This window comes from Balaenoptera ricei, chromosome 9 (genome assembly GCF_028023285.1).
Source record: "Balaenoptera ricei isolate mBalRic1 chromosome 9, mBalRic1.hap2, whole genome shotgun sequence".
NCBI classification, from domain to species: domain Eukaryota; kingdom Metazoa; phylum Chordata; class Mammalia; order Artiodactyla; family Balaenopteridae; genus Balaenoptera; species Balaenoptera ricei.
The window spans coordinates 70,488,944-70,501,184 of NC_082647.1; positions in this window are offsets into that span (position 1 = coordinate 70,488,944).

Genomic DNA, 12,241 nt, shown 5'->3' on the forward strand with positions numbered 1-12,241 from the left:
CTTTCCTGAGGAATCTCTTACTCAAGCACCAGCGGGTGTCATGGCCAAGCCAGAGATGGTAATAACTTACATCACCAATAGAGACTTAACAGTTGGTATTTCCTTGGTATGTCAGAAAATTGGAGAAAAAAAGGAATTCAGCAGAGCATTTGGCCCAACAATGCCACCGTCTTTTCTGGGAAATAAAGTTGTTATAGACATTTCTAATTTCAATTCTGATTTTTTTTTTTCTTTTTGGCCATGCTGCATGTTATGTGGGATCTTAGTTCCACGACCAGCGATCGAACCCACGCCCCCTGCATTGGAAGCGTGCAGTCTTAACCACTGGACCGCCAGGGAAGTCCCTCTGATATTTTTAATGAAGTGATTTGCCTCTTAGTTATGTACAGATGGAAGCTGTGGTGTAGAGGATTCCACAGCAACAATGTAGCTGGAGTGAAGGGAACGTGATCGGGAATATGGGAAAAAAGTTTGACTACATTGATTGGAAAGGTAGATTGGAGCAGATCATGGACTACAGCCCTGTTTTGTAGGTTTAGAAGTCTGGACATTATTTGGTGGACAATGGAGAGCCATTGAAGGATGTGTGGTGTGTTTGTGTGGGTGGTAGATTTTTATTTTCACAAAGTAAAAATGCTGTGTAACTTATACCGAGGTAAAGTGATAGAACGTTTCCAGTACCCAGAAGTTCCCTTCCTGTCCTTTCCTTGTAACCACTTCCTTCCTCCTCTCTAAAAATAAACCACTATTCCGATTTCTGACACCAGTTATTAGTTTTGCCTGTTTTAGAATTTGATTTAGAAATGACTTTTTTCACTGTTGTGTACTACTACATTGCATGGACATCCACAGTGTATTTATCCATTCTAGACTGGATTGATTCCAGCTTTTGGCTATTATGAATAACACCTCTCTAAACATTCTAGTACTTGTCTTTTGATGCATATAGGCATACATTTTTGTTGGATATATACCTAGTTGTGAAATAGATGAGATACAAGATGTGTGTATGCTCATCTTTAGCAGATAATACTGAAGAGTTTTCCCATGTGATTTTTAAATTTTTATTTTTTAATTTATTTGGCCGTACCGTGCGGCTTACAGGATCTTAGTTGCCTGACCAGGGATTGAACCCACTCCCTTGGCAGTGAACGTGCGGAGTCCTAACCATTGGACCACCAGGAAATTCCCTCCCATGTGATTTTATTAAATAAAATTTCTACCAGCCCTGACGGATTTCCCCTGACGGGGAAAGGACAAGATCAACACGATGTTTCAGGAGACTGAATCTAGCTGCAACCTCTGGGATGGTTTAGGTGTGGTTTTATTGCAACACAAGAAGGGGGAAACAGTGTTGCAAGAGCTCAGGTGAAAAAAGATACTGGGGCTTCCCTGGTGGCGCAGTGGTTGAGAATCTGCCTGCCAATGCAGGGGACACGGGTTCGAGCCCTGGTCTGGGAAGATCCCACATGCCACGGAGCAACTGGGCCCGTGAGCCACAACTACTGAGCCTGCGCGTCTGGCGCCTGTGCTCTGCAACAAGAGAGGCCGTGACAGTGAGAGGCCCGCGCATCGCGATGAAGAGTGGCCCCCGCTTGCCGCAACTAGAGAAAGCCCTCGCACAGAAACGAAGACCCAACACAGCCAAAAATATAAATTAAAAAAAAAGAAAAAAAAAAAAAAGATACTGAACTTGAAGGAGAGAGGAAAGGCTAGGACAGAGATTAGAGATACTAGGGAGGTAGGTTGGTAGGTGATCGGAAATGAAGGCAAAGGTAAAAATAAAGTTTTAAAGCTGGGTCATGGAGAGACTGAGGTGTCAGGAGAACCAGGGTTGCACAGCAGAGTTTAGAGTTTAATAACGAGTTTGGGCTGAGTTAGAATGAGGTTAGGGTGCTGATAGGAATCCAGAAGAAAGTGTCTTAGACAACTGGAATCAGAGCTCAAGAAATCTGTCTAGCGGCTGACATCAGTTTCACTAGGATGCTTTGCTGTAACATTAGCACAATAGAACTTGGTTTAGAAACACTTTGTCAAATAACACTAAGACTTTCATTTATATATCTACTGCCTTCTAATCATGCCCCTAGGCTTTTAAAATCTAACTCCCTACTTTCTGTAATTCCCAAGGAGGATGAAATATTGTATACATACATTCGTGTTACCACCCCTCCCAAGTCGGTCCCCAACAGGTGTTCTCCTGGCCAGTGTCCTTTGAGCCAACAGAATGAGACTGAGTTCAATTCAGAAGCAAAGGAAAGTTTTATTCTTTGATCAGAGAATGGAGACGTTCAACCTCCCGCTCTAGAGCACACACTCTCCCAATAGGTCCTGGGCGGAGCTGCTTTATAGCGTCTCGTCAGGGGCAGGGGGCGGAGTTCGCGCTTGGCGGGCGCAGCTGTGCTGCTCGCTCCAGATCACAGCGTCGGGTGCAGCGTCTCTGCGCACGGCCCGCGGCCGCCATCTTGAATTGCGGGGTCGTGCCCCGCGCTTCTGCACCGGGGTCTCTAACTGAGGTGTCGGCTGCAGCGTTTCACGCTCCGAGTTCTGGCCTGAAGTGCCGGGTGACAGTCCTCTGCCCGCAGTACCCTGTAAGCGTGTGAAACTAGACTGAGCACAAAGGAAAAGAAACAAGGTTAGACTTTATTTTATTACCTGGATTCTATTTTTATTTTTATTTCCTGAGAATTGTTAAGGGCCTTTGCCAGTGACGTTTGTATAGGCTTATCAGATGAATGCCCTGTGTTTTATGTGAAACCATAAACATTTTTCAAGATTTCCTCTTCTTTTATTTCCCCCGCAAAACCACTGGCTTAGTTCGAGTTTCCATCGTTATTTTCCTGAACTACTCTTTCCATAACTTTTTAACAGATCTCTTGTCTTCTCATCACCCTAAAATGCACTCTCCACAGTGAGATCCAGAATTACCTTTTAAAAAGGGGAGTCTAAACACCTCATGTAAAAGTGTCATTTGCTCCTTTTACTTGCAGAGCAAACACCTTCATAAACCAGCTACCCTCATTTCATGCCACCCTCTTACTTGTGTTTTATGCTTTGGTAGTAGTTTCTCATGCTCATCATTCAATTTAACGCTTTCAGGCCTTTCATTCCTGTAAGTGTTACTTTCATAATTCAAAACTCTGCTCTTTACCGTCTTCCTTGAATATATAATTTAATCAAACAATGAGAAACAAGGAAAAGGACAACTGAGGCAAAGGAAGCTTTTCTGAACATTCGGTAGATGGATCTCTGAGAATTATGTACTACAGTTTAAAATAATATAGACATTTATTTTAATTTCAGTAAAATTGTGTGTTTTACATTTCCAGCCCTAAAATACTGCAAAACACATTTAAGATCAGTAAAATAATTTAAAATATAATAGTATGAAGTATTAAAATATTAGAAAGAAGAGTACATGTAGATTTTCAGCATGCAATATTTACTTAATTCATGAAGTTTGAAAGAATACTGCTTTAAATTTTCAAATTTTCTGAATGCATATCCTTTTTAATGCTCTCATGCCATTAACAAGAAAATTAACATGATTACTTAATAATACTTAAACTCATTTTAAAATGTATTGAAAAAAAATGTATTGAACAAATACAAAAATTATTGTATTATGGAAAATGTTCACATCATCAGATTTCTACTCTTTTAAAAACTGAGGTTATGAAATAGTGAATATAACATATGCATGTTGTAAAAAATGTCAACAGTTCATTAAATAGGATAAAATTCACCTCTTCCCATCCCTCCTCCAATGCTGTTCTCCAGAGATAATCACAGTTAAGAGTTTCTTGTGACGTCTTCCAACATTTTCTGCACTTACAAGAACATTTAGTTATACATGTATATGTGTGTTCATACAAGTATGTTTTAAATTTTTTTACGTAGACTGGATCATGATATTCATATGATTTCTCAAATTACATTTTGTACTTAATGACCTATCTTGTACATTTTTTATATCAGAATGTACAGATTTACCTCATTCTTTTTAAGCCTTGCATTGAATGAGTTGTATGGATGTGACACAAACTATTCATCCAGTTCTCTATTGATGGCTATTTAGATTATGTTTAGATTACCTCCTTTATAATTGTGGCGGGATATTTGTTGTGTACAATTATTGTTTCTAGCCCCAAGTTTTCCCCTTTTCCTTCATTCAGGTAGTTGAGGAGGGGGTAGAATTGGGAATGGAAGAGTAAGGTTGGTTATGTGTACTCCACGAAAGACCAGAAGCCAAGCCTTACTCCTTGACAGCATGCCAGACAGGTGGCTAGCCTACAGAAAGGCAGGGTAACCACATTCGTTAAAGATTCCAGCAGGAAATGTAATTCCAGAGCCTCTGGCCCTGAAGGAAGCATGTAGACTGGACATGAAGAGCCCAGTAGTGACCAACAGGAAATGATTGCTAATGAATAGAGCCTAGGGGAACCTCACCAGTGCCTTGGCCATATGGAGGAAACTTTGCAAAGTTCTTGTTAGGGGGCTGGTGGGCGAGGGGCAGGGATGAAAGGAAAATGAGGGTCAGAGTTCTAAATTTAATTGATTTTAAAATATAAAGAAATACAATATATATTTTTTGCACATCTAAGCTTCTAGACCAGAATTCATACCACCTTTGAAAACATTTAGATATACCTTGATATATTTAAAGTTGCACTTTAATTTTGGAGGCTTTTTATCCATAGAGAACAATTCTTCTTCATTGATTACAGAAAAAATTCCCATTTGAAATAATGTTTTTTTTAATCTTGACATCATTACATGTGGAATTTTGTGATATCCATTTGTTCTTTCAAAATGTAATTCCAACAAAAATAAACCATGCCTTTATTATAGTCTCAAGTTGTTAAGGATTTATTATATCATTTGGATGTCATACTTACATCAAGCATAGTTTAGAACACATAATATGAAATGATAAAACTTAATAGTCTATTTTGAAGAGTAAAAAAAAAAATTTATTTATGGAAAAGTCATGCTTTTACTATGACCATTGCATTTTTGTTTGCAATTGCTTTTACCTTTAATTGGTACTTTTGCAGTCTTTATTGAAGGCTTTAGCCTGGTTTAAGGTTGGCCAAAGATTAAGTCAATTAAAAATCTCATGGAAACAATTTAATGATTATTCTCTGATTAAGAAGCACTGATTAAAATTGTTTTTAGAAGGAAAGACGGAAAAAAATCCTGAAAATGCCTTATGGCTTAGAATTTTATTATGTCAACTAACAGTTTATATTGTCTTCAGGCCTAATTCTCTAGCGTGTTTATATAGCATTTGGGGGCTGTTGACCTGACAGTGCCTGGGGAGGCAAGTCTCCTCTGAAAAACAGCCAAAGAAGAACTTGAAACAGACGGGGGAAGGCCCGCTCCTGCCAGGACACTGCAAGCTGTTTAGTGACCGTCTAGATGTTCTGCTAGTTTTGTTGCCATACTTGGTAGTCCTGGGAATCTGGCTAGTCTCAGAAGTTGAGCAAAACAAAATACAACTGTGCACAGCCACGCCCTAGGGTGACTGTCTCCAAATACCATACAAGTCCAAGGCTGAAGCACTTGAAAGGCTTGTATCTCTGCAGATCAAATCTTCATCAGATTGAGCCTTTAAAGACAACCCTTAAGCACATAAATGTTGTCATTTACGGCACTGTTTCAGCACTATTTTACCTTTCCAATTATAAAGGTGGCTAATGCACATGATAATTACAGTTCCTTAAAATTTATGCACTCTCAAGCAGATCAGCTCAGAAATGTTGGCACAGTTTCAGGGTTCCTTAACAACTGCTTGCCAAACCACTCTTTGATCCAGTGAAATCATCACATGATTCAAAACAAGGCCTAGAGCCTTTCAAGAAGTCACATCTTAAGTCCTCACCTTCATTGGCCAACCTCCCCAGGTTCAACCTAAAAACTGATTTTTTCCTTATCAATGCCAAAGGAGTATGTTTTTTCTCTGTGGGATTTATAATATGCTTTCTTGGTCCCCATTCATTTAGTCACCGTTTTAGCTAACATTTATTGAGTGCTTATGTACCAGAGATTGTGGTTTATCCTGTAGTTTAGAACTAAGCTACCTCCCCTAAATTCACTGCATAAGGTAGCGGCAATCAGTTAAACAGGTAATTACCAAAAAGCGCTATAAGTCAGGGCAGGGTAGAGTAGGAGGACAGACTTCGGGCTCAAAGCCACTGGTGGAGGTCAAAAAGAGTCCCAGTGGAGGTAATTCTGAGTGGAGCATTGAAGAAAAATTAAAAGTAGGTAGATGATAAAAGCAAGTGGGTGGGAGGATTCTAGAGAGAAGAGATGGTGTGCGCACTAAGGTCTGGCAGCAAGAGAAATGGCCAAGTTTAGAAGCTAAAAATGTTTTGCTTGCCTTGAAATGCCTCCCATGGAGTAGCTAGAAAAGAGGTGGGAGAAAAGCATGCCAGGAATTTGAATAACCATTTTTTTGCCCTCCTGAGGAGTTTGAATTTTATTCTAAAGTCAGTGTGGACTTTTAGAAGAATTGTGAGCAAGAAGGTGACTTGACCAGTTTGGAGTTTTGGATAGATGACTCTGAGGGATTGTAGAAGAAAGTTCAATTCAGAAATACTTAGCATATAGTGAGCATATCTCAAATCAAAGTGTTGGAGGACTGAGGAGAGGATCTGGTCCTGAGGACAGTGCTGGACAAAAAAAGACTGAACCATCACTCCTGTGGGTCAGGACTATCATAAAGAAACAACTAAAGAGGAAAAAACTAAAAAGGAAAGGGGAAAAAAAAAATAAGGGGAAATGAAAGCTGGAGGGAAAAGAGGGGAAAGGAGTGGAGGTGATTTGGAAGCAACACTTGCTGCTTAAAGCCTAGCTCTCCAGTCAGGGTTGAAAAGGAGCAGGGAGGAGAGAGTCAAAATATGTGTCAATAGCATTCTATTTCTTTAAAAAAGACACAAATTATTTTCCTTCTTTAAAAGAAACCACTTTATTGAGGTGTGATTCACATACAAAAAGCTGTACATACGTAATATATACAACTTGATAAGTTTGAGGATAACTATATACCCATGAAACCATTAGCACAATTAGGGCCATAAACTTATCCATCACCTCCAAATGTTTCCTCCTGCCTCTTTTTGTTTAAAGGTTTTAACAAATTATTTTCTTTTTCACCTTGATGTCCGAGCAACTAATATCAGTAATTCATGGTAATCTGGCCTGTTCTGAAAATAATACAAAAAAATTCATGAAATTTCTATAAACCTTTCATGATTATAAATTGAATATCATATCCAATTGATTTGGTCAAAAACTCTTTAATGGCTCTCTTTCTATCCCATGTATTTCAAATCTACCAACAAATAATACCCGCTCTTTCCTTAAATTATATCCAGAGTCTAACCACTTCTCACCCTCTCAACTACGACAACCTTGACCCAACCTCTATCCTGGACAATTACGAAGCCTCCTCTACCTACTGACATCCTAGAAGCTGCTAACTCTCCAGTGGTTTTCCATCACCTTATAATGATCCAGAGACTGTGAATGATCTAGTTCCTTGTTACCTGTTTGTCCCCATCTCCTCCTGCTTTCCCGTCTTCTGTCTCTGATCCAGCTACACTGAGACTTTTTGTCTCAAATGCACTATTTGTCCCAGGGCATTTGCATTAGTGGTACCCCTCTGCCTGGGACATTTCTCCCCCAGATATCTTTTGTTCACGTGGCTCTGTAATTGAAAGGTTTTCACCATCACCTTAAGTTAAAATAGCACTCATCACCATTCACATTTTATGTTGTTTACTTTGTTTTTCTCTCCCCACTGCCACCAGCAGAATGTAAACTCCTGGAGAGGAAGGACTTTATTTTGTTCACTGTTGGGTCCCATATGCCTATATCTGGAACAAAGTTGGTGCTCAGTATTTCTTGACTAAATTGATAAACCCATCAGTATAAAATTGTCCCCTTAATAGTACTTTTTTTGCTTTATGTGACACACAGTAAGCATTATTATTTATAAGAGAGTTGTGGTAGAAAACTCAGTCCCTTCTCTACAGATAGATATTACAACATTGCCAGAATCCTGGAGGGTAAACAACTTTAGCATGGAAATGAAAATGCCAGTTACTCAGCAGTGGTTACTCAGAATTTAACATCTTTTCAGGATTTCCAAGTAATCTGAGAATGGGCCAAAGTTCTGTTCCACTCAAAATGGCAATTTTTCAAAGGAAATAACATCTTTGTGATGGGGCAACTCAGAAGTATTTAAGGAAAAAGAAAACTTAAAAAAATCATCCTTACACACTGAGAGATAACCAGAGTTATCACATAGGTGCATCGTTGATAATTTGATTGATATGGTATTGAATTGATGGATTAACTAGGAAGAGTGTTTAACTGAAATCTTTACAACATTTACTCTCTATGCAATATTTTTGTTTATGTATTCCATTTATTTTTGTCCTTAGTCAAGTTTTGTAGTTTATTTATATCTGTCCATACATTTCTTAAATTTAATCATAGGTATTTTATATTTTAGACTGCTTTTGGAATGGGATTTTTGGAATGTATATTTTCTAAATATATATTGAAAAACTACAGAATTTGATAATTGATCTTATATCTGACTTCAGTACTAATACTGTTTAATACTTTTTTAGTTGATCTCAGTATTTCCTGGTAATCACACCATCTATCAATAATAATAACTTTATTCTTCCCTTTTCAGTGTTTTATATTTTTGTTTCCGTCATATATTGCTATTTATTCTTCTGGTTAAAACTTTCCACCAATCTTAATTTCTGTCAGCGATGATGGGCAATCTTGTATTGTTCCTGACTTAGCTAGGAATGAATTTAATATTTCATCTTTAACTTTGGGTATTGGTAGTTGTGTTTTGAATAGAAACTTTTTAGGTGTCTCTAATTCCTTGATAATTTAAATACACTGAAGCAAATATCTTTGTACATAAATATTTGTATATTTTTATTATTTCCTAAAATGGATCCCAAGATGCCAAATTGTTTCCAGAGCTTCATGTACAAACTTATATGCAGTGTATAAGTCCCACTCTTTTTTTTTTTTAATTTTAATTTTTTATTTATTTATGGCTGTGTTGGGTCTTCGTTTCTGTGCGAGGGCTTTCTTCTAGTTGTGGCAAGCGGGGGTCACTCTTCATCGCGGTGCGCGGGCCTCTCACTGTCGCGGCCTCTCTTGTTGCGGAGCACAGGCTCCAGACGCGCAGGCTCAGCAGTTGTGGCTCACGGGCCCAGTTGCTCCGCGGCATGTGGGATCTTCCCAGACCAGGGCTCGAACCCGTGTCCCCTGCATTGGCAGGCAGATTCTCAACCACTGCACCACCAGGGAAGCCCCAGTCCCACTCTTATCAGCATTTAATATTGCCAATTTAAAAATCCCAGCAATTTAATTGATAAAGAATTTTTTTTTAAACACCTTTTTTTTAAAAATTATTATTTATTTGTGGCTGTGCTGGGTCTTCGTTTCTGTGCGAGGGCTTTCTCTAGTTGCGGCAAGTGGGGGCCACTCCTCATCGCGGTGCGCGGGCCTCTCACTATCACGGCCTCTCTTGTTGCGGAGCACAGGCTCCAGACACGCAGGCTCAGTAGTTGTGGCTCACGGGCCTAGGTGCTCCGCGGCATGTGGGATCCTCCCAGACCAGGGCTCGAACCCGTGTCCCCTGCATTGGCAGGCAGATTCTCAACCACTGCGCCACCAGGGAAGCCTGATAAAGAATATTTTTAATCTAATAAGTAAGAAATACTATATGTCTTAATTTCTTTGCTCATTATTGCATTTGGTTCTTTTTTCATTTCTTAATTGGCCATTTGTATTTATTCTGCAAATTATTTATTCCATAGTTTTATTTAGTTGTGACTTCTGAAAATATAATAAAGAGAATGATTCCTTGATTTTTGTATTGTTCATTTTTGCACATTTGTGAATAATGCCAAGTTGCTTTTCAAAAATATTCTCTTGGATAATCTTCAGCCATATGTGAAAGTGCCCATTTCTTTCTACCCACCCCAAACCTGAGAAGAATAACTTTTTTAACTGAATTGCCAATTCAATAGGTGAAAATTGCATATTTGAAACATTTCACTTTCATATCTAAGACTGTTAATAAATAGGACCATTTTTCATGTTTATCATCAGATTTTTTTCTTCCTGCATTATTTGTTCTTGTCTTTAAATTGTATTTACTTTATTCTTTCTATGTATTTGTGAGAGATCTTTACCTATGAAGTTATTTCTATAAATAGGAAGTATTTTTCAATTTGATTTGCCATTTAATTGTGCTGATGGTTCTTATTTATTTGCTGTACTGAGTGTCTCTTGTGCCCCATCTTAAGTCCTCTAGCCTCACCTCTTATTCCAGCCACTGTTGCAGAGTTCATTTCCCTGCTGGCTTCACCTAACTTCTCCTGGGTGCAGCCTGAGAGCATTTACCTGAAGCCTTTGTTCCAGTCCTCTTGCTTCCTGACCTCTCAGTAGCATACACCCAGGAACTCACTTGTACCCATTTTTGCATCCTAAAAATATAGAGGAATCAACAATCTCTGGTTCCTGCTACCTCTGACTAATGAGGTCTGGGGGAAATGGATCTTCTTCTTTAATCCTTCAAGTGGACCTTCTGAGTTATCTCAGAACATCCCTAGGGATAGGGTAAACTGGCACACAGAGGGTGGCCAACAGGATCATGTATCTTTGTATTGACTCTTTCTGCTAACCTGTCCCCCTCCTTCTGTCACTCATTCCTGCTCTCTGGCATCACGTTCCCAAATAAACTGCCCACACATGGATCTTTGTCTTAGACTCTGCTTTGAGGCCAGGTCATATGTGCTTTTACATATAAGCTTTGTCTATGTCTGTGTGTTGGCATGGGTATGTATGACCACATATATACTTCATGTATTTTATTGTTTCTATTTCTTCATGCTTATAAAGGCTTTCTCTATCACCAAGGTCAGATAAAGGTATTTGTGTACATTTTAGTTCTTTATGATTCATTTTCTCATTTTTCTTTATTACATAAAGTCTATTTGCTAAGTAAAAAACACATCATTTACTTCTATCTTTTATAACATACATTATCGGCCACGTTTTTCAAATATAAAGTGCTTAATATTTCAAAGTGTGTTCTTCTTTCTAAATTTATTTTCCTGTATGTTTAGTGATGCTTGGCTAATGTTGCCTGCATATATAGAGTACCACAGTACATCTTGGGTTAAGAGATTTTTTTTTTTAAACATAGCTATTAAATTATTCAAAGGCAAAAAAAAAAAGTTTATTTGTGCAAAGTAGTGATATTTTTTTGTCCCAAATAATTTTTTACAAAATTAATTTTTAAATAAACTTGACTGAACGTCTAGCTTTTTCTCACTGATTTTGACCCTTAACTTTTCAGGGTTTCAGGGGCATTACAGATTAATAAGAATAGACTAATCCTCATATTCCTACTCTTCTTCACACATAATTATGATTTAATTAGCCAAAGATAGATACATATAAATATCCACAGAGGAGGAGCAGATGCATTATATCAAGATGCTTTTTCTCCACTTCCTAGCTGGACTCACAGCCGCTGGTGACACTCCACACAGAGGCTTGTCACAGCAGAGTAAACAGCCGAACACTAACTGTGCCCTAAGTCTTAAATATTTAGGGCTTATGTCCTCATTCCAGGAGAACTTACATCAACAACCTAATTGCTTCCATTTATGTACACTTTTATGAACATGAAATTATCCAGATTTTTTTTAAACAAACCTAATTAGCCACAAGGCCACAGCCACATGAGGGTGGGCTGTACGAAACAGCACTCTAGTATTCATGAATGATATCATTGCCTTAATCTTCTGAGTATCTCAAAAACAAAACAAAACAAAAAGCAAACTGTTCCCCCACAATCATGCACTAAATATTTATGTGTACAGGAGACTGTTTCTGGCCTTCAGATCCTTGTCCTTGAACTTTCAGTCTCTTCTTATGACAGGACTACCAGGGAGTACTGAGGCTTTTCAAATATGTTTTAATGCCTGACAGAGCAAATCCTTTCTCTTATTTTCCTTTTTCAAAAAATTTTTGGCTCTTCTTGTGTGCTTATTCTTCCAGTTGAACTTTTTTTTTTTTGGGCCGTGCCACAGGGCTTGAGGGATGTTAGTTCCCTGACCAGGGACTGAACCCACGCCCTCAGCAGTGAAAGCTCGGAGTCCTAACCACTGGACCGCCAGGGAATTCC